This window comes from Lemur catta, chromosome 1 (assembly GCF_020740605.2).
Source record: "Lemur catta isolate mLemCat1 chromosome 1, mLemCat1.pri, whole genome shotgun sequence".
Lineage (NCBI taxonomy): Eukaryota > Metazoa > Chordata > Mammalia > Primates > Lemuridae > Lemur > Lemur catta.
In genome coordinates, this window is record NC_059128.1 from 132726860 (window position 1) to 132739744 (window position 12885).

At 37.4% G+C, this 12885-nt stretch overlaps 1 protein-coding gene across 9 annotated transcripts in view; it reads left to right on the plus strand.

Annotated features, from left to right (window-relative positions):
* The window catches only part of MLLT10 (MLLT10 histone lysine methyltransferase DOT1L cofactor), a 177750-nt gene that overhangs the window by 17385 nt on the left and 147480 nt on the right, over positions 1-12885 (plus strand). The gene's annotated exons all lie outside the window — the stretch shown is intronic.

Consider the following 12885-nt stretch of genomic DNA (forward strand, 5'->3'; position numbering starts at 1 on the left):
AATGTGGGGGGGTGGGTGCTGTTTGCAAAAGAAGTGGGGATGCTTATGAAACACAAATAAGAGATAACCTGTCATACTGGCTTTTAATGTTCATTTTTCTATTTTTTCCTGTTATCATACAAGTTCTTCATTGTAGGCTTCCTCAAATCCTTTTGTGAACATTGTAGGTATAAGAACATAAAATATAAACTGCTATTCATTCACCCGTCAAACTAATACATTTGCTCTTTACAGGCGTGAGCCACAGCACCCAGCCTACATTTGGCTCTTAAGTCCACTACTCTGTTAATTTTGCTGTTAATGTCAAAGGCCCAAATTTATATGTATATATGTATATATATATTTTTTTGTTAACGTTTTGATCCTACTAGATACTGATCATGCCATCTCTCTTGCAACTCTCTTCTCATGGCTTCTGGCAATGTGCTTTCTTTCATGTCTTTCAGTACTGCCTTTTGGATTCCATTTTTGTATTACTTTCTTAATTTTTTAACATTTAAGTTACATGATTGCTTTTCTTGCCTGTGTTTATCTGGTTACCTCACCCTGGGGGAAATTATGCATGCTTATGATGCCTCTGGGCATCAGTATCACCTGAACAATTTTTTCCAGCCTTCAGATCCATATTTCCAATTGCCTTCTGGATATCTCTACTTAGGTATCCTAGGCGTCTTAGATTTAATTTCTTTTTTTTGAGACAGAGTCTCACTTTGTTGCCCAAGCTAGAGTGAGTGCCGTGGCGTCAGCCCAGCTCACAGCAACCTCAAACTCCTGGGCTTAAGCGATCCTACTGCCTCAGCCTCCCGAGTAGCTGGGACTACAGGCATGCGCCACCATTCCCGGCTGATTTTTTTCTGTATATCTTTTTAGTTGTCCAGATAATTTTTATTTCTATTTTTAGTAGAGACGGGGTGTCGCTCAGGCTGGTCTCGAACTCCTGACCTGGAGCTATCCACCCGCCTCGGCCTCCCAGAGGGCTAGGATTACAGGCGTGAGCCACTGTGCCTGACCTAGATTTAGTTTCTTTACCTCTGTAGTCACTGTCATAATCTAAGCCCTCATTTTTTGTCTAGATTATAGCAATAGCTTCAATTATATATTTAAATTTTTATAATGTGATGTATTGGCGTGGTTCAAAAAATATAAAAAGATATGCGGTGAAAATTCTCCCTAAACATTCCTCTTATTTGCCCAGTTTTGCTTTCCAACTCCCAGTTGTTATTAATTAGTTTATTTCTCTAGTTTCTTTATGTATGTATAAGCATATACAAAGTCTTGTTTTTCTTTTCTACAAAAAGGTAGCATATTACACATACTTACCTCCTTTTCTTTTTACTACTGTCCTTTTCAGTATAGCCTCCCTCTTCTTCAAGTCTCCTGCAAAGCAAATATGATTGCCATTTCTGTCCTTAAAATAGCAATTGTTTCATAGAGTGTGTAACTGATGGTACAGGGAAAGTTTTTTTCTGCTCCACATTATGTTCACTCAGAGTATTTTGTTTTTCAGACTTACACATTTAATTTCTGCACAGAGTATGGCTGGGTAAAAAACACAACAATAACAACAACAAACCTAGTTCTATAGTTTTACAGTCAGGTCAACAATTTATCGCTCTAGAACCAAGTAGAAATTACAGCTGCCCTATCCTGATGTAAACTGTTCTTTTTCTATCTTGTCCTTACCCCTTCTATGCTCCCTTTCCCTATTTCATCCTCTGTATTAGCTACCACCTGACAGATAACCCCATAAGATTACTTTCTTGGGGTGGGGCATGGGGATGGGGGAAGATTACTTTGTTAATGCTGTTCTCAAAACTTTCAGTGGTTTTCTGTTCTCTAACTTCAGTCCCAAAGCCTCAGGTTAGTATTTGTTGTCCCTTGTTTTAAAAAAATTTTTTTTGCTCTGATTTCAGTAGTAGTGCAAGCATATTCATTTTTGGATAATTGGGGAAAGGAAGATAAATAGAAAGAAAAAATAAATCCATAATCCATGATCTTACCCAGAGACATCCAGGCACTACAGCAGTAATGTTACGATCATGGGCTTTGGAGTCAGATGAACTAGATATATGACTGGGCAAATTTCTATCTAAGCCTCAGTTTTTTCATCTGTAAAATAGCATAGAGCTCTTACTGTGTGCCCAGGTACTGTTAGGTGCTTACGTAGAGGAATATATTATTTCTCCCTCTTGACAGGACAATAAGATATAGACTATTCTTATCTATTTTTTTTTTTTAAATGATGAGGAAATGTGAGGCATAGAGAGATCTAGTAGTTTGCCTAGGGTCATGAAAAAAGTGGATGAGCCAGATTTTGAACCATGGACACTCCAGAGTTGGTGGTGTTATCTGCTATGCTGTAGTTCAGATTATAGTTTAAGCAAATAACCAGAAGTATTAATAATATGTATGTGTGAATATCTTCATCTTGTTACTTTAGAATAGGAGAAAAATAACATCAGTGTGATGAGATTAAGAAGTTATATCATCAGGCTGGGCGCGGTGGCTCAAGCCTGTAATCTTAGCACTTGGGAGGCCAAGGTGGGAGGATTGTTTGAGCTCAGGAGTTTGAGACCCAGCCTGAGCAAGAGTGAGACCCCGTCTCTACTAAAAATAGAAAGAAACTATATGGATAGCTAAAAATATATATATAGAAAAAATTAGCTGGGCATGGTGGCACATGCCTGCAGTCCCAGCTACTTGGGAGGCTGAGGCAGGAGGATCGCTTAAGCCCAGGAGTTTGAGGTTGCTGTGAGCTAGGCTGACACCACAGCACTCACTCTAGGCCGGGCAACAGAGTGAGACTCTGTCTCAAAAAAAAAAAAAAAAAAAAAAAAGTTATATCATCAGTTATAAGGGCACTATTCCTTCATGGTTGGATCTTCTCTGAGGGTTAGTTTATTAGTTTCTGCCATTGTATGTATGTATACATGTTTAAACCCCCTAGTTCCTGCTTTATTCCCTTTACTTTTTTTTTTTGAGACAGAGTCTTGCTTTATTGCCCAGGCTAGAGTGAGTGCCGTGGCATCAGCCTAGCTCACAGCAACCTCAAACTCCTGGGCTTAAGCGATCCTACTGCCTCAGCCTCCCAAGTAGCTGGGACTACAGGCATGTGCCACCATGCCCAGCTAATTTTTTCTATATATATTTTTAGTTGGCCAGATAATTTCTTTGTATTTTTGGTAGAGATGGGGTCTCGCTCTTGCTCAGGCTGGTCTTGAACTCCTGACCTGGAGGGATCCACCCGCCTCGGCCTCCCAGAGTGCTAGGATTACAGGCGTGAGCCACCACGCCCAGCCTATTCCCTTTACTTTTAAAGTTAGGATGAAGAAATTTAGATGGGCTATGTCTTTGTTCATGAAAGTTTTCTTTACTTTAGACTTTCCAGAGGTTTTTGTTTGTTTGTTTGTTTGTTTTTTTGAGACAGAGTCTGGGTCTGTTGCCCAGGCTAGAGTGCTGTGGCTTCAGCCTAGCTCACAGCAACCTCAAACTCCTGGGCTCAAGCAATCCTTCTGCCTCAGCCTGCCGAGTAGCTGGAACTACAGGCATGTGCCACCATGCCTGGCTAATTTTTTCTATATATTTTTAGTTGTCCAGCTAATTTCTTTGTATTTTTAGTAGAGACGGGGTCTCACTCTTGCTCAGGCTGATCTCGAACTCCTGAGCTCAAATAATCTGCCTGCCTGTGCCTCCCAGAGTGCTAGGATTACAGGTGTGAGGCACCGCGCCCGGCCTGTGCTGTGTGTTAATTTAGCTATTTATATATGTGTGGATTTGTTTCTGGACTTTGTGTTCTTTTGGTTTATTTGTATTATTGTGTGAGAACCACAGTTTTAAAATTACTCTAGCTTTATAACAACTCTGGATATCACATATCAGATAGAATTGGTCTTTCCATCTTGTGTTTGTTCTTTAAGTATCTTTCCTATTAGCTCTTTGCACTTTATAAATATTTAGAATCATACCATTCCACAAAAAAATCTTGTTTGTGTTTTGTTTGGCTTTGTATTGATTCTGTAAATCAATTTGGGAAGAATGGACATCTTTATAGTTTTGCATGTTCCAATCCATGAACATAGTAATCTAAGTTGTCTTTATTCATTGTGATAAAATATACATAATATATAATTTACCATCTTATCCATTTTTAGGTATACAATTCAGTGGCATTAAGTACATTCCACAGTGTTGTATAACTATCACCAGTATCTATTTCCAGAACTTTTTTCATCCCAAACAGAAACTCTGTACTCATTAAGCACCACTCCCCATTACACCCTCTCCCTCGCCCCTGGTAACTTCTATTTTCTTTGAAGTTGCCTATTTTAGATACCTCATATAAGTGGAATCTTACAGTATTATAGGTCTTTTTGTATCTAGCTTATTTCATTTGCGTAATATTTTCAAGTTTCATCCATGTTGTAGCATGTATCAGAATTTCTTCATCATAGCTGAATGATAATCCATTGTACATGTATACCACATTTTGTTTATCCATTCATCTGTTTTTGGAAATTTGAGTTGTTTCCATCTTTTGGCTGTTGTGAATAATACTGCTATGAAAATTGGTATAGTAGCATCTGTTTGAGTCTCTGTTTTCAGTTTTTCTTTGGATACATACAAGGAGTGAAATTGCTGGATCGTATGGTAATTCTGTGTTCACATTTTTGAGGAAATGCCAGAATGTTTTCCACAGAGACTACCATTTTACTTTTTTTCCCCACATCTTCACCAACTCTCATTTTTTTTTTTAATTTTAAAAATTATAGCCGTGGTGATGGTATAAAGTGGTATTTCATCGTTTTGATTGCATTTCCTTAATGATTAGTGATAACTGAGCATCTTTTTGTTTACTTGTTGGCCATTTGTGTGTTTTCTTTGGAGAATGCGTATTCAAGACCTTTGCCCGTTTTGTAATTGGTTTTTTGGTTTCTGAACTAAGGGAGTTCTTTATTTGGTTCTGGATACTAGACCTGATATTGTTCTGGATACTAGACTCTTTTAAGATATATGATTTGTAAGTATTTTCTCCCATTCTGTGGGTTGTCTTTTCACTCTGTTGGAATACAAAAGTTTTTAATTCTCATGAAGTCCAATTTATTTTTGTTTTTTATTGCCTGTGCTTTTGGTGTCATATCAAAGAAATCATTGCCAAATTCAATGCAGTGAAGATTTTCTCCTTTGGGTTATTTTGTTTGTTTTGTTTTTTGAGACAGGGTCTCACTCTGTGGCCTGAACAATGGTGTCATCAGAGCACACTGCAGCCTCATACTCCTGGGCTGGGCTCAAGTGATCTCCTGCTTTAGCCTCCCAAGTAGCTGGGACTACAGGTGGGAGCTACCATGCCCAGCTGATTTTTCCATTTTTTGTAGAGACAGGGGGGTCTCACTTTGTTGCTCAGGCTGGTTTGGAACTCCTGGCCTCAAGTGATCCTGCCACCTGAGCCTCCCAAAGTGCTGGGATTACAGGCCTGAGCCACCACACCCAGCCTCCCCTATGTTCTCTTGTAAGTGTTTTAAAGTTTTAGCTCTTGTGTTTAGGCCTTTGATCCATTTTGAGTTACTTTTTGTGTATGGTATAAAGTTAAGTGTCCAACTTTGTTCTTTTGCATGTGGATATCCAGTTTTTCAGCATCGTTTGTTGAAAAAGACGGTCCTTTCCCGTCAAATGGTCTTGGCAACTTTGTCGAAAAATCATTTCACCGTATAAGCAAGGGTTTATTTCTGGGTGCTTTATTCTCTTCCATTGCTGCCTTTATGCCAGTACCACACTATTTTGACTACTGTAGCTTTGTAGTATAGTAAATTTAGAAATCAGGAAGTGTGAGTTCTCCAGATTTATTCTTTTTCAAGATATTTGTAGTCCCTTGAGATTCCAAATGAATTTTAGATTGTATTTTTTATATTTCTGCAAAAATCATTCCTGGGAGTTTGTAAGGGATTTCATTGAATCTGTAGATCTCTTTGGGTAGTACTGACATCTGTCTAACAACAATAAGTTGTTAAAAACAATCCAAGAAAATGAACTCTCTTTCCATTTTTTTTTATGTCTTTAATATCTTTCACCATGTTTTGTAGTTTTCAGTGTACAGATCTTGCACTTCTTTGGTTAAATTTATTGCTTAGTGCTTCATTCTTTATGATATTGTAAATGGAATTGTTTTCCATTTTCCTTTTGGGGCTTTTCATTATAGGTGTAGAGAAATACAACTGATTTTTTCGTATTGCTTTTATGTCCTGCAGCTTTGCTGAATTCATTTATTAGCTATAAGAATTTTTTTGTGGATTCTTTTAGAGTTTTCTAGGTATAATATATCTCTGTTCACCTGAGAGCAGAGATAATTTTACTTCTTTCTTTCCAATTTGGATGCATTATTTTTCTTTTGCTTGCCTAATTGGTCTGGCTAGAACTTCTTGTCTTGTTCCTAATCTTTGTGGAAAAGATTTTAGTCTGTCACTATGAAGTATGTTTGCAGCAGGTTTTTCCACATACAGTCTTTATCACGTCTGAGAAGGTCTTTGTTTCTCTGTGACTTTTGAAGAGTAATTTCACTGGATACATGATTGTAGGTTGAAGAGTAATTTCACTGGATACATGATTGTAGGTTGGTGGCTTTTTTCTTTCAGCATTTTATACGTATTCACTCTGCTTCCTATTTGCATTGTTTTTGATGAGAAATCCAGTGTAATTCTTAATTCTTGTTCTTCTCTATAGGTTAGGCGTTTTTCTCTGACTTCTTTCAAGATTTTGTCTGTCTTTCGTTTTTTGCAGTTTAAATATGACATGCCTATGTGTAAATTTTTTTGATTTTTATCGTTGGTGTTCTTTGAGCTTTCTGGATCTGTGGTTTGCTGTTTGTTATGAATTTTGGTAAATTCTCAGCCATTATTACTTCAAAAATTCTTTCTTTGTTCTCCTTTAGTTCTTGGATATTCCACAGTTCTTAGATATTCTGTTCCTCTTTTTTTCATTTGTTTTCCCTCTTTGCATTTCAGTTTTGGAAGTTTTGACATATCTTCAGAGGCACTGGTTTTTGCTCAGCTGTGTCCAGTCTCCTGCGCATCGAAGGCATTCTTCATTTCTGTTATAGTTTTTGATTTCTAGCATCTCCTTTTAATTCTTTCTTAGAGTTTCCATCTCTGTATTTATATTAGCTATGTTCTTGCATGATGTCTAATATTTCCATTAGAGTCCTTAAATGTTAACCATAGTTATTTTAATCTCCTAATGAATCCAGATCTGTATCATATCTTACTTTGGTGCTGATCCTTGCTATGTCTTTTCAGACTATGCTGGTTTTATTTTATTATTTTTTGCCTTAGAGCATACTTTGTAATTTTTTGTTGAAAGTTGGACGTGATGTATGTGGTAATAGGGCCAGAGGTAATCAGGCTTTTAATGTGGGGTTTTATGTTAATTTGCCTAGCAACTACTTATACTATTTGCTGTAGCTGTAGTTATAAGAAGCTTCCGTTTTCTGTAGTTTCCTTACTTTTCTTTCTGTTGTCTTTGGGTTTCCCTAAGAACTCTTTAGAGTCTGTGTGTTAGTTCTCTAAACTGTAATCGATACTGAAGTACCGTTGATGGGACGGTAAGGTGTTGGGAAGGGGAAGTGTTTTCAATCTTATGATTAAGTCTCAGTTCTTTTAGTGGGTGTAAATTCCTTAGCTATGACCTTCAGAAGTATTTCTTAGCTTCCCCCCTCTTCCTTTTATTTCCCTTGAGGGCAGGACTTTGTTATGGAGAACATTCTGGACTTATTTCAGAATGTTACTTTTACCACTGCACTTATTTAAAAATGTCCCCCTCATCCCCCAAGTGAAGGGGGTATTTGATAATCTGATAGGGTGCTCCTGGAAGTTAAAACCAATGAAAATTTGGAGAATCTCTAAGATTGGGTTCCCAGGAGTTTTTAATTCTTAAATTAATCCACATTTAACCTCTAGCAGTTCATTTTTTTTGCGCGTCAGTATCCAGTTTCCCAGCATCATTTATTGAATGGTCTTGGTATCTTTGTCAGATCATTTGACCGTATAAGCAATTATTTATTTCTGGGCGTTCTGTTCTCTTCATTGCTCTGTGTCTGTCATTATGCCAGTACCATACTGTTTTTTGTGGGTTTTTTTGTTTTGTTTTTGGCAGACAGGGTGTTGCTATGTTGCTCAGTCTGGCCTTGAACTCCTAGCCTCATGGGATCCTCCCACCTCAACCTCTCTAGTAGCTGGATGCATGCCATTGTGTCTGGCTTACTGTAACTTGGTTGTATGTTTTAAAATCAGGAAGTATGAGTTCTCCAAATTTATTTGGTTATTTGGGGTCCCTTGAGATTCCAAATGAGTTTTAGAATGGATTTTTCTGTTTCTCCATAAATTTTGTTGTGATTTTGATAGAGATTACATTGATTCTGTAGATTGCTTTGGGGTAGTATTGACGTCTTAACAACATTGTCTTCCAATTCATGAACACCGGATGTCTTTACATTTATTAATTCCCTCTTTAATTTCTTTAAGCAGGGCTTTATAGTTTTTAATGTACTAATCTTTTGGCTCTTTGGAATGGTTTATTGCTAAGTATTTTTTTATGCTATTGTAAATGGAATTATTTTCTCAATTTCCTTTTTGGGTTCATTTACCATCTTTAATTAATCCTTTTATTTTGAATCAACTGTAGAGTCACATGCACATTTAAGAAATAACATACACTTTGGGAGGGCAAGGCTGGAGGATCTCTTGGGGCCAGGAGTTCCAGAGGAGAACCTGTCTTCAAAAAAAAAAAAAAAAAAAATTAGCCAGCAGGTACCAGTGAGGCTAAGGTGGAAGGATTGCTTGAGACCAGGAGTTTGAGGCTGTAGTGAGCTATGATCTGCCACTGCAGTCCAGCCTGGGCAGCAGAGCAAGAACTTGTCTCTTTTGAAAAAAACAAAACAAAGAGAAATAATATAGAGTGATCTTTCGTACCCTTTACCCAGTTTCCCCTAATAGTAATGTCTTAAAGAACTATAGCACAGTATCACAACCAGGATATTGATACTGATGCAGTTAACATACAGAATAATTTCATCACCATGGTGATTATGTTGTTGTTTTTTCTTTTTTGGCTTTACATAATAGTGGTTTATTTCTTTTGTTTTTTCCTGTGAAGTCCAAACAAGTGTACCTATTTAAATGTGAGAAAAGAAAATAGCGAAAAAAAAATAGTGTTTTAATGAAAAAATTGACCTAGGAAAGAGAAGACCTACAGGTTGTAACCCATGCTTTGTCACTTAGCTTTCTGACCTTGAATAAATCCTCATCTGGGTGTCATTTTCTGTGTCAGTAAAACAAGGGGATTAAACTACGTGGTTCCTTCACTCTCCGAACATCCAAATGTATGTATGTGATTTCTGTTAGAAAAAAAATTCTTAGGGGGAAATTCTCATATTATGTGGTATATCGTGAGTGTGGTAGTTTCATATGCTGCCTCCTTTACATGCAGAACACATTTATCCTTCTCTGGGCCAGAGAATTCTCTCACGCAAATTCACTGCCTTTTTATTGAGATCTTATTTCTTCATACAGGTCCCAGTTCCTTGTCTAGAATCTTTTCATTTCATTCTGTAATACTCCCTTGAGCATTTCTTGTAGGGCAAGTCTAGTAGTAACAAACTACCTCAGCTTTTATCTGGGAATGTCTTAATTTCTTTCTCACTATTGAATTATAGTGTGCTGAATTCTTGTTTGCAGTTTTTTCCTTTTGCATTTCAAATATATTGGTCCATTGCCTTGTGGCCTTCAAAGTTTCTGATGAGAAGTTTGATGGAAATCTTATTGAGGGTCCCTTGTATGTGATGAGTTGCTTCTCTCTTGCTGCTTTCCAATATTCATTCTCTCTTTGTTGTTTGAAAGTTTGATGTGTGAAAGTTTGATGTGTAAAAGTTTGATGTCTCTTGGTGTGTGTATGCCTTGAGTTCATCCTACTTGGAGTTTGTTTAGCTTCTTGGATGTTTATATTAATGTCTTTCACCAAATTAGGGAAGTTTTCAGCGATTATATCTTCAAATATCCTCTCTGTCCCTTTATCTCTTCTCCTTAAAGGACTCCCACCATACACATGTTGGTCCATTTGATTGTGTTCCACAGGTGCTTTAGGCATTGTTCACTTTTCTTCAGTCTTTTTTGTTTTCCTCAGACTCAGCGATTTCTGATAATTTCTGTTGTCTTATCTCCAGATTTGCTGATTCTTCTGCTTGCTGAAGTCTGCCTTCTGATGCCTTCAGTGAATTTTCCATTTCAGTTCTTATACTTACCAGCTGTAAGATTTTTTTGTTTTGTGTTTTGGTTTTCTGTCTCTTACTGATGATGTTTCCATATTGTTCATACATTGTTTTCTTGACTTCATCTACATCTTCCTTAAGTTCTTTGAACATCTTTAAGACAGTTGTTTGAAAATCTTTGTTTAGTACATCTGCTGTCAGGTCTTTTTCAGGGACAGTTTCTGCTGATTTTTTCTCTTTAATGGGCCACCCTTGGAGTTCAGTCCCTCCCCCACTTCCCCCTTGCTGTCTAAAAAAAAAAAAAATGGACCATCCTTTCCTGGTGTTTTGTTTACTTTAAGATTTAAAAAAATTTATGTTTTTCATTGATATATTGTGGTTTGCTTTGTGATTTTTTTGATGAAAACTGGAGATTTGAATCTAATGAGGTATATCTTTGGAAATCAGATTCTTCCCCTTCTCTAGGATTTGCTGTTCTTTTGTTATTGATTATTTTAGGTTGTCTCTGTGGCAAGGATCAGTCTAAAATATAACCTTAAGGTCTTCTGAGGTCTTTTCTGAGCCTGTGCCTTTCCCTGGGCATGTGCAGTCACTTTCTAATTTTCCCTGTATGTGCAGTTGTGTTTGAATGTCCTAGTATTTAATATCAGGCTCCCAAAAGTGGAAAAAATAAAGGACTCCCTTTATTTTCCTCTTTTTTCCCTTGAAAAAGGGGTTGCAAGTTCTTTAAATCATTTGAAAGTCCCGTCTGCAGGAGGGGGAGGGGCTTGCAGCAATGGTAGAAGGTATAACATCAGTGGCTGCCTGCCTCATTGTTTGCACCTCTGTGATCAGAAGTAGCAGTCAGAGCATAGATCATTGATATTTGGAGGACAGAGTTCTTTTTGACCGCCCCTGGTCCTGGCAAGCTGTGTGCAGGTTGCTAAAGGAGCATGTGCATAGTGACCTGCCCTGGGGGCCTGGTGGCAGGGTATGGGTATCTGCTGCTGGCCTAAGGAGCTGAAATGGATGGAAAGTTACTGTCCAGTTATTCCTCTGGAAATTGCAAACATTCAGTAGACTTTGGAGTTCCAAGAGTTACAACCCGATTCTGCCAGTGCAATTGTTGTCTAGGTGGGGAGACTGATTCCTGGTGCTTGTTACTCTGACATCTTCCCAGAATCCTCCCCTCAGGTGGAGAGGCCTTTTGTAGCCATAACTACTTCCCTCCTGGCCCCAGGCATAATCATAACCGCTAATGTATTCTTCATTTGAGTAATTTTGTTCTTTCAAAGATATTATATAAATGGGTCATAGATCATGTAGCTTTCTGGGATTGAGTTTTTTATACTCAGCATAATTCTCTGGAGATTCATCCAGGTTGTTGATTAATATTCTTTGGTATGGTTATACTGCAGTTTGTTTAATCATTTATCTGCTGAAAGTTGTCTCAGTTATTTCCAACTATAGGATATTACGAGTAAAGCTGTTAGAAACATTAATTTATACACGTTTTTGTGTGAATATAAGTCTACATTTCTCTGGAATAAATGTCCACTTGTTTAATTCCTGAATTGTATGGTGGCTTTATATTTAGTTTAAGAAATTTCCAGAGTAATTGTACCATTTAGATTTCTAACAGTAATCTGTGAGTAATCCAGTTTTTCTGCATCCTTGCCAGCATGTGTTGTCAGTATTTTTTTCATGTAGTAATTTTGATAGGTGTGTAGTGATGATAGCTCATTGTGGTTTTTATTTTTGTATTTACTTAATAGCTAGTGATGTTGACCACCTTTTCAGGTGCTTATTTTGTATCTTTATACGCTCTTGTAGAGTTTGACAGTTCTTTATGTATTGTGAGTATTTGTTCAGATATGTGATTTGTTCTTATTTTCTTCGAGGCCAAAGCTTGTGCTTTTATCTCCTTTTTTTTTGGGACAGGGTCTTGCTCTGTCACCCAGGCTAGAGTGCAGTGGTGTCATCTCAGCTCACTGCAACCTCAAACTCCTGGGCTCAAGTGATCCTGCTGCCTCAGCCTCTTGAGTACCTGGGACTACAGGCATGCGCCACTATGCCCAGCTAATTTTTCTATTTTTTGTAGAGACGTGGTCTCGCTATGTTGCTCAGGCTAGTCTTGCATTCTAGGCCTCAAGTGATCCTCCCACTTCGGCCTCCTAAAGTGCTAGGATTACAAGGAGACACCCACTGTGCCTGGCCCATTTTTTATCATGGGCTTGTTTTGCAAGACAAAATTTATTAATTTTGAGGAAGTCAAGTTTATAAATGTTTCCTTTTATGAATCATGCTTCTGGTGTCAAGTCTAATAACTTTTCACCTAACCCTAGATCCTGAAGATTTTTCTCTTAGAGTTTTTGTTTTTTTAATTTTTAAAATTAAAAAAAAATTGTTGAAGCACTGATTATACAGAGCAATCTTTTAGAGTTCTCATAGTTTTCTGCTTTATATTTAAATCTGCAGTACATTTTGAGTTAATTTTTGTATAAGGTATGAGACTGAGGTCAGGGTTCATTTTTTTGTTTTTTGTTTTTGTTTTTTGCCTGTGGATACCCACATGCTGCAGTACCATTATTTGAAGTCTCATCTTTCCTCCATTGAATTACTGTTGAACCTTACAAAAAATTATTTATTTATTC